We start from the raw sequence: 17,053 nt of genomic DNA, 5'->3' as shown, positions 1-17,053 counted from the left end.
TGGGTTTTCCCGGAACGGGGGCACGGATTGTCGTATACAGCTATACACACGACAGTGTGTTACATACCACGGTATAATTATGTATTTTGTTTTTAGTTTTTCCGCAGATCGCTAAGCTTGTGGTATTGCCACAGTCGACTGGTTGCAATTTTACTGCGAGGATCGCCGTCCGGAAATCGATTTAAACCGTAAATAATTTGCAAAGAAACAGCTGCTATAAAATATACCGCGGTGACCAAACCTAAAATCGAATTACGGAAAATTGTCAATTGTTTTTTCCTTCACCCAGACATTTATGCGCAATACATTTTAAACAATCTAGTTCAATTTATGTAGGCATACCCACATATATTATTTGTACGTAAAATTTTTTTCACATAAGTTAATTTACACGAGTCGATAGATATTTACTCAACAGCACCAATCACATTCACACAAAACCTATGTTAAATACATTAATATACCTAATAAATTATATCGTTTTACTTTTCGGATATACCACGTTCTTATACCACACGCGATTACGTCCACCACGCTTATTTAAACAGGTGTTTATAATAAACTATACTTGATAAATAATTTCACACAATATTACCATCGTCGTCTAAAATATTATACAGAAACAATTTTCGACAAATGGGCAAGCGTTTTATTGGTTGTTGTTTCACTAATTCACTTGCCCGAGCAACAAAAATCACATCGTCAATCGCCTATTTCGTAAATGTGTTAATTATACTCGTTCTTAAACTATATAGAGATTATACCTATGCATGTATAATGTATATTCGTTACCGTTAGTATATGCCATCTTGTGACAGTAAAAACAAATGCGTTATTTAAAAATTACAAAAAAAGTAAATAGTTTTCCTACAATAACCCATCAAGCAATTTGTATAATATAATTTACTTATATATGTATTATCTACATTTATACTAATATAAAGAAGAAAAATTGTTTGTTTGTTCGGGGAACTTTCTGAAACTACCTACTTGACTGATTTAAATTTTTTTATTACCATCAGAAATCTACACTATCCCAAGGATCTATAAGCTATAGGTATTTAATCTCGATAATTGGTCTTTAATTTTTTTTATTGCAAATTTGAGAATTATTTATAGAAATAATAATAATACATTTTTGTTTATTATAGGGTTGCTATTGATTACAAAAAATAAAATAGTTAGTACGATTGAATACAATTTTAGATCTGTATTTTATATTTAGTCAAAACCATCAAAATGACTGGGTTAAAAATCTTTAAGCTAGTATAAATCTTCGGTGAATATAAATAATAAACAAATTAATATAATAATAAGAATAAAAATAATCAACAAAATATATTATAATAATGATATAACCGGACAATATACTGCTTGCATAATTACAAAGCTAGTCTCACGAACAACGCAGGGCATCCCGGCTATAATATAATATACCTAATCCTGACTGACTCACTGACTGATCAAGGTGTAGAGCCTAAACAAATAACAATGATAGCTTAAGGCTTGCAATTTTTAAGGTACTTTTTCGTACCACCGCATGTAAGTGTGCACTAATATATCATTTTCATAATTCGCATTTTAAAGCAGTGCTTACACGCGTATTTTGAGATTCAAAATGATCAATGAACACTTTTAAGTTTTGAATACCATTACACCGAATATTAAATTATTAAATAACGAATTGAACAAAGTTTGAGTTTCATATAGGGTTGGAATTTTTAATGGGCAATGAAGTGCAGCATTAGGTCATTATATAAACGCTGTTAATATAAATTAAAAACATTAAATTAATAAAAAACAAAATTATCTTACATAGTTACATACCTAACCGAAGATTTATAAAATATACTAAACTAGAAAATTTGAACAAAAATAATGAAATAACTAATACTACAATAGTAATCACTCACACGCAGATACACACACACACACACCCATGTACATACACAATATTATAATTGATTAAGTGTTACCGTGTGAACAAATTTAATTGACAAACCTGACGTTTCGGGGTCCTGAGATGTGAGCCATATGGCCCAATCTGTATAATATACAAAATAATATATTACGTATTATATTATACGCCGCCACTGCACTGATTTTACTATAACCAATTTTACAAAATAGCTAGGACATCGGAACGTTCGGCAAACGTAATTGTTTATGTTATATTATAATATATTGTAAAACACTATGTCCTAGTTGATGGGTTCGGAAATTACCCCGTCATCTGTGTTACTTTGTTTTTTAAAAATGCGTTCTGCGGATCCGTAACAGCTATAAGGACTTATAACTTATAACTTATAACTACATTCAATATTGATATTACTTTATTTTCTGAAGAAACGAAATATGTAAGCAAACATATTATATGATACGGGTGATAAAAAATATATATCAATTAATTAGAGCGTACACGACGACTTTCTAAAAGTTGAACAACAATAACGCCGCAATGGTGCTGTATGCGGTGGCGGGTGGAATACGAAAAGCCATATAATAATATTATAAGGTTGCAACGCATATGGTCGAAATTCGTTCTATTTCTAGATTAGACGAAATAAAAAGAATACCGACCTGCAGTTTGGATTTTGTATTTTTTTTTTAACCAGTAGCGTTAAGAATTTAATAGAGTTGTATGCAGCAGTAGTGTATCAGTATGTTATGTAACATGTAGTGTCGACGACCCCAAACACTTGTTTGGCGACAATTGCGGACGGCTAAAACTTGAAAGTTTTTATACACTAATTTCTTGAACAATGTGTTGTTGCTGCAACCCCCTTAACCATACCCATAAATATACACCTGGGACAGTCCAAAATCCTCGTTTTTATTTGTCATCTTCTACTACACCTCGCCTCACCTTTTAGTATTAAGGAGCATATATTATCTGATTAGTATAGATCCTATATAGATAGTACTAACTACTAAGTATGAGCACGAATCATGAAAAATATATATGGTTACGCCGTAACGTGAAAATGTATATCGATTCATTTTTAAAAGAATTATAGTTATTGTTAAAAATGTATTAATAATATTCCAACTTCTGTGTATTATTAGATAACGTATAATTTTTTTTTTATTGTATAAGGTTATATAATTTATAGAACAGATATTTTTTCTGTAGATATATTTTTCGAAATTTTGACCAGATATTTTTCACGTTAAGCATGGGGACATTTTATAATATACTATAATATAATATTATTAATATTAGTATAGGCTATTATTAGTCTATAGGGTATACTTCGATTAGTTCATTACCTATTATAGATTCGTAATAATTTGCACAGTTACCAAATGTTTTTTTCTTTTAATTAGTAATAAATTAGAATGAATTTTTGTCAGAGGGTTCTTATACGACAACGACATTACAATAATATATATATTAAAAACACGTTCCACTCTTTTCTATAGTACAATAAATTATTTTTTTTTTAGTACGGGTTTCGGAAAATAAATCTACATGTCTTCCAATAATATTATTGTTGTATTGATATAATACAAGTAAAAAAAACTCGGGGTCACGTGACATCGTGTCTGACATGTGAATATCGTTATCCAGTCGTAAATTAATTTCGTTAATATATGTTTAGACTATAGTCTATTATCATAATAATAACAATAATAATATAATGTACAATGTATGTTTATGCATATATTATAATATGCACTCAACAAATCCGTTTTATCGGTATAACTCATTTCTCGCTACGCACTCACCACTACAACAATATGTTTAGGTAATATAATTTATAGAATTCATATAATAATACACACACACACACGTGTGGCTCAACGATCAGGACTACTAACTGGAATGCTAAACACGAGGAAAACACGCCGTGGCACACTTAAAAAACGTACTCGTCATTGATATACTTTATACGATTACTCAATGAACAGACCGCGACGATAAAAAACTATCATCGCACAATACGCCATAATATAAAACATTTATATACGCCACCAATTATATTGTGTGGGCCCCGCCCGCCCGCTTGCTCACTCGCGCTAGACGTCTTGTGGGCGGTCACGGGGTGGGAGGGGTCCGAAGAGGAGGGGAGGGCAAATTGGAGTAATTTTCGTACAAGTATTTAGGTACGCTTACGCCGTGCATATAGTAATTTATATTAATTCTGTGCGACCTGAACGTCTGGAACGTTTTTTTAACGACGCGCGTATAACAATATAATAATATATATATATTGTAACTTATAACTTATAAGTACCATTATAGTACCTATTATAATATACCTACATGGCGCGTGTAATATGTGATATTATAATATTAAACTCAGAATGACGACTGTATATTAAATATTAATAGCATATTATACAAATAAGGAAACAAAACAACATCGAAGTACCTGCAGACTACCCGATAAATAATAACAATATTGTTTAATGTGTAATGATTGTACAACATACGTATACCTAAATACATTATAATATTATAGTACACAATTTATTGTTTAAGATAATTTTAACACGATAATAATATACTGAAATCAATCGACCGCACGCCAATCATTTTAATTTATAATAATATTACATCAAGCCAGGGCAGCAAAGGCTGTAGACGTTTGTTGTTCATATATTATCGTTTTTGGTGACCATCACGTCACTATCACCTGTTAACCCCACCAACTCGTAAAAGGTCGCGAGTAATTTTCAGAGTTATCAATAATAATATTTTAATATTACAATAAGCCGATTATTCCTATAGTATTTTAAATATTACATAAGTATACAGATTGTGCAGTACATATTATTAAAATATTATCGAAATGGCCGTTGTCATAACTGATAGAACGCGACTGCGAAAACAACTCTGGAAAAACATTCATCATAATATTATTATGAGTTAAGAAGTTATTAAAACTCTGTGGTTCCTGATCTACAGAATTTGGTGGGTGCGTCTTTAATTGGAAATTCGAATAATATTAACGTAACGCACTCAGGACTTGTGAGTAAGAACTATTATTAATATATAATAATATTATTTAACATTATAATATAATATTTATAATAGTATATTCAGTGCTACAATCATGCATTAAAAATATAATATTATTTGGGACCCTCTCCCGATATAAATAAAAGAGCGAATAGGGTGTGACGTATAGCCGTATTGGCGTAAGCTCCCTTATTCAAAATAAGCCTCCCAAATATAAGTCGATACCAGTTTTATTTCCATTAGATGCTAAATATATTTATTTTATTTTTTCAACTCGAAGGTTTGTTCACTGCTCTTTTTCTCCGCTTTTAAAGGTTACTCGCAATTTCACTTATAAGAGGTCATCCTGGTGATCTTTTTCTTTCCATTATACTTTCTATTATTATAATATTGTGCAATTCTTCTGAGTTCTGGGTGACTAAGTGCATGTCTAGCAAATAGCAATTTTAAATCATTTTTCCTATGGAATTCATCAAGGAACGTTCCTTTCAGACATTTTCAATTAACAACCACATTCGTATTATGCGCTCCTTCAAAAATCAAAATAAATATGTGTGTGGCTAACTGTGCCACTGTGGTACGCCGAAAAACATAGAACCCTGTACCGCGGTTGTACGAAGAAACAACAAATTTTTAGAGACTCATCATAGATAATAATATTATATAAATTACATTATACATTGTCTGCGAAATGTGAAATGCGTTGTATTCAAATATGTGATCGAAGAGCATACTACTCAAAAATACTGGTCCCGATTTGTTATCAAATTAGGTTTACCCTGAACATCCAAACTAACGTATTATACAGGTCGTTACATATGATAGTTAGCATTGACATGTCCCATGTAAACTTTATTTTGCCACTTACTAACAATCATATTACTATCTGTTTTTACATTTTTTTTTTATCAATAATAAATGTTACAGTACTACAGTATAGCAGGAAAAGAAAACTTCCCCCTTCCACACTACTCCAGTTGCTGAACCCGAGATCTGCATTCTCTCAATTTATAAAAATCTACAGCTTCCAATAATCCCCAATCATACTTACACAATATATAATCGTAATTCGAAGTATCAAAAGTGAAAAGTAAAAATTAATGAAAACAAATCATGCCATATGACGTTTAACTCAAAAATTACTTCTGTTCACAAACATTCATGCAGCCCAAAAGAAAACCTTCCCACTAATAATTACAAATGCACCGTTTTACGTCACAAATCAAACCTTACACGCAGACTTACAAATTAAAACTATTGTATACTCCATTCAAAATTAGATCTGCAGTACCGGGCGGCCAACTTAAGCGCAGGGCGTGGCTTCGTTCTGAAGCTTTGGCCGAAGCGGTTGACGTCATCTGAACGTTGCCGCCCGACACGGATCTCATTATAATATAGAGTATAGAATCATTAAAAACAGCTATAACATCCGTTATTATTAGTCTGCTGTATAGTATACCTAGCTATGTTTCAAATAATGCATATAATATGTATAATTCAAACAGTAATGGATATGTTAAAAGTTGCATTTGAATTCAATGGTAAATCAATGCATCGAAAAACGATTGTGAGCTCAGGCAATATGTCAGCCTCTATTTTCAAGGATATTGTTTTACCTGCCTTAATAATATATTAATATTTATATTAATAATACAGACATACGGTAGGTTAATACTTACCTGTGTATATTATTACTTATTATAACCGAGCTAAAGCCTAAGACCCACGTAGTAGTCCTCGAAATATTATAAGAAATACATGACACCAACACTCATAATATTATTAGTCCACATAAGTAATAACTACAAAATTAACTGATGAATTATATAACTTGGTCTTGTTGGTTCTCATTAGTGAGCGACCGTATGAGCAGTGTGTGAGTCATTCGAAATACGGAAAAGTCTAAAATTGTAGTAAATTATATTTATTTCGGGTAAAAATATTTTTATTGGCCACTACAAAATAGTTCGTGATTCTCGGTATACTATCACTGCCACTTGGACGGCGGGTACTCCGAAACACTATTCTGGCGTGCACTGACGTAATCTGACGGAAAATAAAAAAAGCTAACCTCTTCTCGGAAACCGATTTCTGAAAAGTGAAAAATTTCATAAGCGTGAAAACTTTTAACATTTTCTTAGTTAAAAGCGTAATATTGTATACACAGCAGCGCCGCTCACAAACACGCAACTATAAAATATAATGGTAATATATCGGCGTCCTTGGCCAACATGCAGCGACTACATACAGGGCGAGCATTGGTAGAAGTTTCCCCAACAGTCTACGTAAAACATAATATATACGGGATAACGAGGAAAAACACCACGGCCCACCCTGTATAGGTGCATATTTACATTATAATATTATAATATTGTTGTATGCACAGCGTTAAAGGAGATAAGGTCGAGTCGACACACTTTGGAATATATTATCATGCTATTTAGTGTAATTCGATCATTTAGAGAAGACATTTTAGTCGAGTTTTAATAGTCAAACTATTGAGGTTATTGTGAATCACAGTTTCTAAATTTACACAACTTCGTAATAATATTATAGTTGTCAGCCTGTAAGCATTCAAATCATTAAATATTTCGAATTAAAAAACTTGTAAACCTAATAAATATGTTTATTAACAATAAAACAAAAAAAAATTGAAGAAAATTGAAAATTAATCGTGCTTGTCTAAAATACTAAAAATTTGGTTGGTCGAGTTTTGAATGTACGGAAGATAAAATCAGTATAGTGAAAAGCATCTCAATGCTAACGAACTGAAAAGCCAGCGTTTCAACTTCATCTCCGGAGAGCGTGATCTTGTAATATGTGAGCGAATATATTTTGTTGTTGTTTTTTTTATTTGTCGGAATAATAATACATAATGGCGATGTGCATCACATACACCATATACGTGTCAAACTCGGCTGGAATTTCGCTCGTAAATAGTATTTAAAAATACATTTCAGGCGTATCAAGGTTGAGCTTACATGGTACGTCACGCACTACAATGATTTATGTTGTTATTTTAAGATTTATAGAGTTTGGTCGCTGTGCGCGAATACGCGCGTTCCGCGAGCGTCCTCGACGTGAATAACGAAACGAAACGAAACGGTAATACGCAAACGGGACCTTATACTATTGCCGACGAAGTCCGATAAAATAACAACCTCTACACTCATTCCACCCACTAACCCGTTCAAGTGTTCCTGGATCTCTAAAATATAAGGCAACGGTTTTCGTTGTTGTGGCTTATCTCAAAGCCTGCCCACATCACCCGTTCGTCGCCGATAAAATATAATTTATGCATTGGAAGTACCAAAGTATAAAAACGGCAAAACTCGACTCGATAATTTTTCGAAGAATCACATTTATTATACAACTACGTTATGCAAGATTGTTTTAAATAAGTGCGTTTCCTAGACGTGTTGTGGCGGGGTACTCGGATGCTGTAGCATATGCAGTAACGCGTAGCTCTAACGACCAGTATGAGACTATAAAGACCAGTCAGCCTAATATATGTATACATACATTCGTATATGAACGAGGGACAATATAAACGACAATAATATAGTAGTATACACAATACCACATTATTGTAAGGAACATATGGGCCGACGACCGGACATGCAAACAATAATAAAGTCAGATTATCGCGGCCTGCAGGGGGTGTGTCTGAAGTCTGGACCGAGACCGGAATTCAGCAGAAATCACTTACACACTCGATGGTAGTCGATACGTTGCATGTATTATGTAAATTCACGACACACTTTAGATACTTATAATAGGTCCTATGAATTTTGGGAACAACGACGGAATGGAAGGCCACATCAGTATACCGACTAGTAAAAATAATAATAATAATAATAATAATAATATGATATAGTATAGTTGGTATTTTACGAGTGGTAGAAGCGCATCCTCTAGGAAGCTATATGGGTTAGGTAATACACGACGACGCCTACGAGTGGATTCCCGGGTAGCTTATACGTTTAAGTTATTTCTAAAATACGAATTTTTTCCTAGAAGATACGGGTAACATACAATGGTTCAGAATTTCAGATAAACTCTCGATTTAATAATAAAACCAACTTTTTTGACTATAATTTAAAAATTGAAGGTATCCACACTGGAGGGCCTTCCTCCTCAAGCCATTTCATGTTATGTACATATATTAGCTATCAAATGTACTTAGAGTATTGTATATAAATATTACAGATTGTAAATTACTTTATTTTTATATAATGAAAAAAAAAAATTTTAATGATTAAACACAACACAGACAACAGTTTTTAGAATTAACCTAGGCATGGTTAACCGTGTTGCTAGTCAGTACAAATACAAGTAAAACTTATTATGAGCATTCAGAACATTATAAACTGTATATATATTATATACACGTATTTGTTAATACTAAATATTACTATTAAATAATAAAATAAATATATAATATAAATAGTAAAGTAGGTATACCACTAAAATATCTATAACATAATAATAGTCTTATAGTTTATATACTCTTCTAAATCAGATAACAAAATATTAAATATAAGTTGAAATTAATTCAAATAAATAATAAAACAAAAAATTATATGCTAGGTATACTATATTTACAAAACACATTTTTTACGAATTGTAAACTCGAAATTTGACAGGAATTAATTTTTTAGATTCTGAGTGGAGCGATTTTGTATTGGTTTTACAATAATGTGTTTTTTTAATTTTTTTTTGTGTCTTTGCACACGATAAGTAGTTGCGAAATAATGCTTAGATTTTCAACTTCAACATCTTGTTCGATGGGAAAGTGAATATTGTTTGTGCATTGGGGAGGTTAGGTGTTTTTTTAGTTTTTATTTCTATGAATGTCAATAAAATTTGATTTGTTTGGCGAAAAAGCGTAAAAATTTAAAACAAGGCTCCTGATATATTTGCTTAAATAGCAGTTGAAAAATATTAAAAATACATAGGCACAATTTTTTTTTTAAGTATTTAAGGTTCGATATTTGATAAAATTTATCAAATTCAAAATTTAAAAATGATTTTGTAGTTAAAAATTCATAAAATGTTCAACTTTTACAGCCAAGGATTGAAAACTTACTACAAGGTTCCACGTAAGAAGGTTATTCTGTAAGTAACCAAAAAATCCCAAAAATATAGAAACACAGTTTTTTATAGTTATTTTATGTTCAAATTTGAACGAAATTACATATTACATAACCAAGAATAACGATTTTGATTATTAGGTTGTAATTTTATAGTATTAATGCAACTTGCCGGCTACCGTTATGAGCATTTTCAAACATTAATATTTTACATGCTGATAAGTGATAACTCATTTAAAAATTAAAATATCTTAAAAAACCAACGAGAAGGTACAGATAATGTTGTTACCTAAAAGTTTGATAATAGGTCAATTCACTCTAAAATCAAAAATAACAGCTCCCTATTGAAACTAGCAAACGAAAAATTGCTATGTCGTACGTCTGTAAGACGGAGATAACACATGCGGGTACGAAGTCCTCTTAATAATAATAACTAATAAGCAATAACAATATAAAATATCCATACTGACAAATCGTCACCGCTCAGAATCGTTTTTCGTATACAATGATATATCTTTGAATTCAAATTTAATACCATCCATTATACAGTGACCGATTTGTAATCTACTGTACAGCAGAGTGACATCCACTTATCCACCTTTTTTAATTTGTTCACCTATTAACTTTTCATTTTTAGCTGTATTTTTACTTCAATTGTGTGCTTTTTGTTTTAGATTTTAGGTTTCACATTAGATCTCTTTTTGAATAAATAAAAATAAATTTGAGTAGGTAGAATATAATTTTGAATTAAGTTTTCAGTCAAACGATTCGCAACAAATTGTATAATTCGTTCAGAACTAGTTGAATATTCTACCCACTTTTAAGTGCACAATTTCACTCAACTGATACCTATATTTATACGTATTAGAACCAATTCAAACAGTGTTTTGAGAATTGAGATGATAACTGATAAGTCATTTTTACTCGAGAACGAATTCCGTGTTTCCCAATACGCGGATCATCCAAACTATTTACGCGCTGTGCGTCGCGCAAGGTTGTTTACGAGTAACACAATTTTAATTGTATACATTAAAATAATAAATTGACGAATAATTGGATTCTCCGAAGCCGATAATTGCATAATTTTAACACACGGACGGCTGCGGCGATGATTTTAATATATTATAATATTATTGTATTACATTTTATTACGATAATATATTCGCGCCAGCTACTCAACTATTAATAGTTACATTAAGTTCTGCCTATAATTACAGCATAATGTCTATAATGTATGCACATATTATCGATATGTGTTAGGTACTTCTCAAGCTTGTCAGGGTACACCGAAAAAGTCGTTACACGCATTGTATTATATTGTAATAGAATAACAATATTAGGAGAACAAGTAATAATACGTATAATAAACAACACATCGTCGAAATTCCTTCCACCTAAAAACCACGTTAAAAAAGCCAACACATATCATAATATATCAATACGAGGAGTAAAAGATAAATTCTGAGGCATAGTCGTCTCGTAATGTATAGACGGTCAATGGTATTTTTGTTTATTATTATTGTTGTTACCAGTAAACGGATTTACGTCGTCGGATAATCACCGCCGGTGAACCGTGGTGCCCTGCTCGGTGGGAGGGGAAATAATAAAACTCGAGCGGGAAACCTATAATACTACTACTACAAATACCAGCGGTGAGACGACGCGGCACTATCTACACCTCGGTCACGGTTACACACGTCTCGGCGACGCTCCTCCGCCCCGGCTCGTCAACATCCCCTCACCGGGCTCAAGAACGATCGTATACCTATATTACCTGTTCATATATTATACACGGGCCTACGCACGATATCGTGTTATATTATATTATTGCACGAACGGTTTTGCCGCGCGTATTGATTTTTCACCAACTATAAGCCGCCGCCGGGGTGTGTCTGCGGCGGCATTATACAAAACTGACCCGGGTACGACCGCGCCCTTTTCACCCTTACCGCGCGTTTTGGCGGCAAACACGCCGACGTGCGTACGTTACACGGCTTGGCGCGGCGGCTGCGGGCTGACGGCGGCCGACGACGGCGTGAGGGGACGACCGAGCGGAACGAACGCCGCCGCCAGATAGAGTTCACTGAACCTTTCCCCCGGTCGTACGGCTACGCCACGTGCAGCGGCAGCGGCAGCAGCAGCAGCAGCAGCAGCCAACAGGAGTGGAGGTGACGGCGGTGGTGCCGCCACCGAGGGGGGAAGGGGCGCCGTCTGGGACGATATTATATAGTATATACTATATATGGCGACGGCGGCGCGGCGGTTAAATACTACACCCGTCGTCGCGGGTACGTATACCTATATTTATATACCTTACCTATATATATATTTATTATTTACCACGTGCACAGTCATTCAAAATTTCAAATTGTTATTATTATTACAAAACGGTCGTCGGCGCCGCGCATCTTGTAAACGTGCGCGCGCGTATCACTCACACACCGCATAATAATATTAATTTATAATAATATTTTTATTGTGTTATACATTTTAATATAAATGGACTATAGGCATAACGCATAAACAAGTAGGTATAATATAATATTACATTTATAGATATTGGACATCCCCGTGAGTCATTGTCGTACAGAAAAACCCTCAATAAACTAGATTTTTTAATTGTTTGGTCCACCACCAGAGATTGTTGGAATTACATGCGCCAAACTCGGCAGACGAAATCGTTATGATCCGAGGCTGTGCCTGTTCGTGAATTCGTGTATTTTGGGATGTCTATCGAAGCCAAACATTAATGTACACCAGACGTATTTAGAAAATATATTTTCTGAGAATTATTTGATTTCGATCATATATTTGGATGATACTCAGCTTCATCGTATTATTCTTAGTATAACGTTTCAAACTTTTGGTATTAACTTGGAGGATAAGTTTTACCATTGAATTATAGAAAACGTGATTTATTCTTGTCCTAAGCTCTGACGAAGTTGTTATTACTATTTCGGTGTATTATTGCAATGTACCTATTTTGGAAAAGCCACCGAACCCAAGAACCTACATTTTCGGAAATTATATATTTTTCTAGAAAATTTACTAGATTTTCGGTAAAAACTAATTTCTGGAATTGAAATACTATTTATTTATGAAACAAATGTTTTTTCGTGTAGGTATATTGAAACTGGATAATCCTTGACGAACAGAGTTAATAAACGTGCGTCCTTGCGCCAATATAAGATGTGACTATAATTATTGGAATGATCGGCTTACAATGAAGATATCCGATTGAACCGTTTGAAAAATCAGACCATCCAAAATATTGTGTGGTATATATTTTGTACATACTATATAGATTCCAAGTTTCCCGCCAAAACACTTTTTCCGAGCAAATTTGGAACTATGGTGGTACAGGAAGGATACCCCCCCAAAAAAATTGCGTAAATTAGCCGGTGTAACCTACCTTTAGTAGAATTCGATGCGTCACCTCGTGTTTGGCGGGAACGCAATTGAAAATTCATAATATATACATTCCTACTCGTAAATCGAATATCAACTTTTAGAAGCCCGATTGGCCACTCCTTGGAAACACGTCGACCGAGTTTTCGGCGAATCGTAAGTATTAATAAATATTTGTTTTATAATGCACTGCATGCGTTCATAATAGGAGAGTAAACACCCACTGGTATATAAAAATTTGAATAAATTACCAAGTATATATATTACGATTTTGACAAATTCGAATTCCCCACGCACGGTTGTTGTTTGTATACACCGTATGTTTAAATATCGTATACGAAATTATTATAATATTCGACGAAACCCAATAACCTCGACTGCTGCGAAACGCCGAGTTTTCCTGTTATTCGCGAAAGAGTAAACACGCCACCCATACCTACCACACGCTACACACACACACACACAAATACATGCATAAATACACGAAAGAGATTGGATTTGGGTTCAGTACCACGCGTTATTCGATTTGTTCTTATATAAATATATAATAATAATTATTAAATTATATTATATTATTATTATTATTGGTGTATAAACTATATAAATGCATAAAATCGACGCCCCAGATCAAAACTGCAACAACCCAAATAATTGGTTTGTTGGGTATAATGTGTTTTCTATATTGTTTCTCTATGTAACTTAATGTAAATTATAATTTTGAAAATGCTCTCTCGTGGTCAATAATTTAACTATATTTTATTGTGTTCTTGAACTGAAATCGTTACAAGATCGTCTATAAGATGGTGTACATAACTCGAATTTGTTATAACTCGAGTTGTTGCAGTTTTGAACTGGGGCGTCGATATTATATATAAAGATTATACGCACGATAGTTATCCGTGTATATAGCAGAGCAATTGTAAGTACAACACATGCTATACCTACGCGTGGCCGTGGGAATACCTGTTTGTTTTTTTTCTCAGGGGCGGTAAAGTCGAGAGTATGTACATACTTATACATATTATAAGATTTTTACGCAGTCGTAAAAAAACAGGAGTACCTATGTGTATGTGCTAAGACACGTTGTCTACGACGGGCCGACCTCGTTGCATCGGTTATATTATTATCGTGCACGCACGCACGTATATAGGAACACGATATAGGTACGCATAATAGTGGGTACGACAGACGTGTGTACCGTGTCATCGCATCTCCACGGTACACGCGAAGAGTGAGTATCTCTCCCAGTCTAAATTTCTCGCGGTGCAAATTTATCCTCCTCCGTTCAGGATAAAAACTGCGACATTTTCGATTTGTATCCCCGAGGCCCGATAATGATGGCAGACGAAAAATGCACTCTCGTTTAGCTGTTAAGTCCATTGTACGAAATTGGTATAGACTACCGCGGTATACTTAGTAAAATACAGCATGCACAGAGCGTACGATAAAAATAATAGGTATTGATGTTAAAAAAAGAATAGATTTGTGAAAAGTGCTTTCCGTCATTCTGTTTTTTGACATTATGAATGCCATTACAATTTAAATTTTACTTTAAAACCCTAACTTTGGTTATTAACCAAATAAAATAAGTTTTATTAATATGTATATTATTATGCAATTAACACTATAACTTATAAGAAATAACATATACTTATATTCCAAGTTATTCGACTTAAATGTCGAGGTTGATTAAGTAACAAAACATATTATGTAGTTTTCTCTCGTCAATAACTAGTTCAATATGCCGCTAAATATCTATATTTCAGGTGGCTGAGAGGTGTGGAAGGTAGTTGGGAACACAATAAATCGTACTTCGATTCCTGATTGCGTAGGTATGGACGATGATTGTTGTTAAAATTATATTATACGCACGTGTATAATGTTATTTATTGTTGTTGTATTTTATTGCGGGCCTACCACAAAACCTGTATAATGTGCACGAAACAATCGAGACGCTGCAGAGACAGAGAGAGCATACCAGCCCACCACATTTTACGCGCTGCACGTGGAACCATAATAATAAAAGTGCATCGTAAAAAATTCCGTTTTTTATTTTATAAAAAAAACTATTCGACGAACCGATCGGTTGGGGGGGAGAGTGGGGGCGACGATTACATGCATACGTATGCACACGCGCGCACCAGTCGATGACCGCTAAATTTTACACTCTACGAACAACCGTGTCCGACCACTAAAATAACGCTAAGTAATTACTAAATATATTAATATCATGTTATGAGTTTGATGTATGTATATACAAGACGATAGTAACTATATAATATATATATTTACAATACTTATGTTACTACTCGACGTACGATAGACAGACGATAGAATAAAGTATAAAATAGGTAAAGTATAAAGTAGGTAACAAGTTTGGACTTTTGTCCAAACTTGTTACCTACTTTATGTATATATAATATAATATAAATATCACTCAGAAAAAAAAGTTTTAGTTATATATATATATACCTGAATGGCTGTATTATACGCACATAATATATTCGCCAACTATTAATCTATCCTTTTGGGTGACAATTATTTTGAAACACAACTATTCTTCCGTTTATTTTTTCAACTGTTTTACTATGATGATTTGAATAAATATATTATTATTATTTTATTTTTATTTTTAAGAAAAATGAAAATTATTATAAAATATAATGCACGTATAATACAGTTTCCGAGACAACTTTTCGCCAGTTACAATATTTTTATTTTATATTTCTATATTTGGTTATCAATATAACACTGTTAATTATTATGTATTATTATTTTATATTTATTAGTTATAATATATTTACTTACGCGATTCAATCAAACACCATACGTGATCCTAGTTGCTTGTGAGATGTGGATTTTATGGGCTCTTGTATCTTTTTGTTTGACCACCGCGGTTCGAGTGTTTCCTGAAAATAGTTGTTAGTCAGTATATATTATAGTATATAAATTCTTATAAGATATTATATATTGTCTAACAATATTATCATCATATTTCGCTTTGCAAAAGAGTAATAATATATTTTTACATAGCTTGTGTAATGAGCAATTATACCAATATGAAGTGTGTTTGTTAGGTATGCGCATAAATAGAAACCGATGATCGCATGTTCATGCCCAAGATAAGTACAAAATCGAAACTATTTATCAATAATAGTTGTTTTTCTATCATGTTTGTGTGTAGAAACACTAGAAACTATTATGATATAATATATTTATAGCAAGTGTATTTGAGTTCATGACTATATTAGTAACGTGACTATAATACGCGTTGTATACACTTGTGTTACCTTAACAGAACAGTGAGTGTGACAGTGTATAAATTACTATCTAAGGGCTCCAAAAATAAAAAACCGTTACTGTTAGTTTGGCTTAGTTTCAGGTGACCTTTTATGGTATGGACTATGTACGTATGGTTACGGATTTTTAACTCGACGAAATAGCGAAACCAGTGACGGGTCTAGAGCGAAGATCTGGGGGAGGGGGCGTATTAATTTGTATATACGCCACACAAATATTTATCTCTTACATTTACATCTACATTTTATATTAAATATGATATAATTATCTAATTCATCACTTGCGC

At 33.1% G+C, this 17,053-nt stretch overlaps 1 protein-coding gene across 1 annotated transcript in view; it reads right to left on the bottom strand.

Moving 5' to 3' along the window:
- The window catches only part of LOC100159966 (3-phosphoinositide-dependent protein kinase 1), a 32,898-nt gene extending 16,522 nt beyond the window's left edge, over positions 1–16,376 (bottom strand). Inside the window, exon 1 of the mRNA XM_029491826.1 lies at positions 16,276–16,376. The gene's annotated coding sequence lies outside the window, so the exon portion shown is untranslated. The remainder of the gene's footprint in view (positions 1–16,275) is intronic.
- Positions 16,377–17,053: the final 677 nt, after the last annotated feature.

The sequence above is a fragment of the Acyrthosiphon pisum genome, chromosome A3 (assembly GCF_005508785.2).
Source record: "Acyrthosiphon pisum isolate AL4f chromosome A3, pea_aphid_22Mar2018_4r6ur, whole genome shotgun sequence".
NCBI lineage: Eukaryota > Metazoa > Arthropoda > Insecta > Hemiptera > Aphididae > Acyrthosiphon > Acyrthosiphon pisum.
This window is presented reverse-complemented; position numbering and strand designations above follow the sequence as displayed.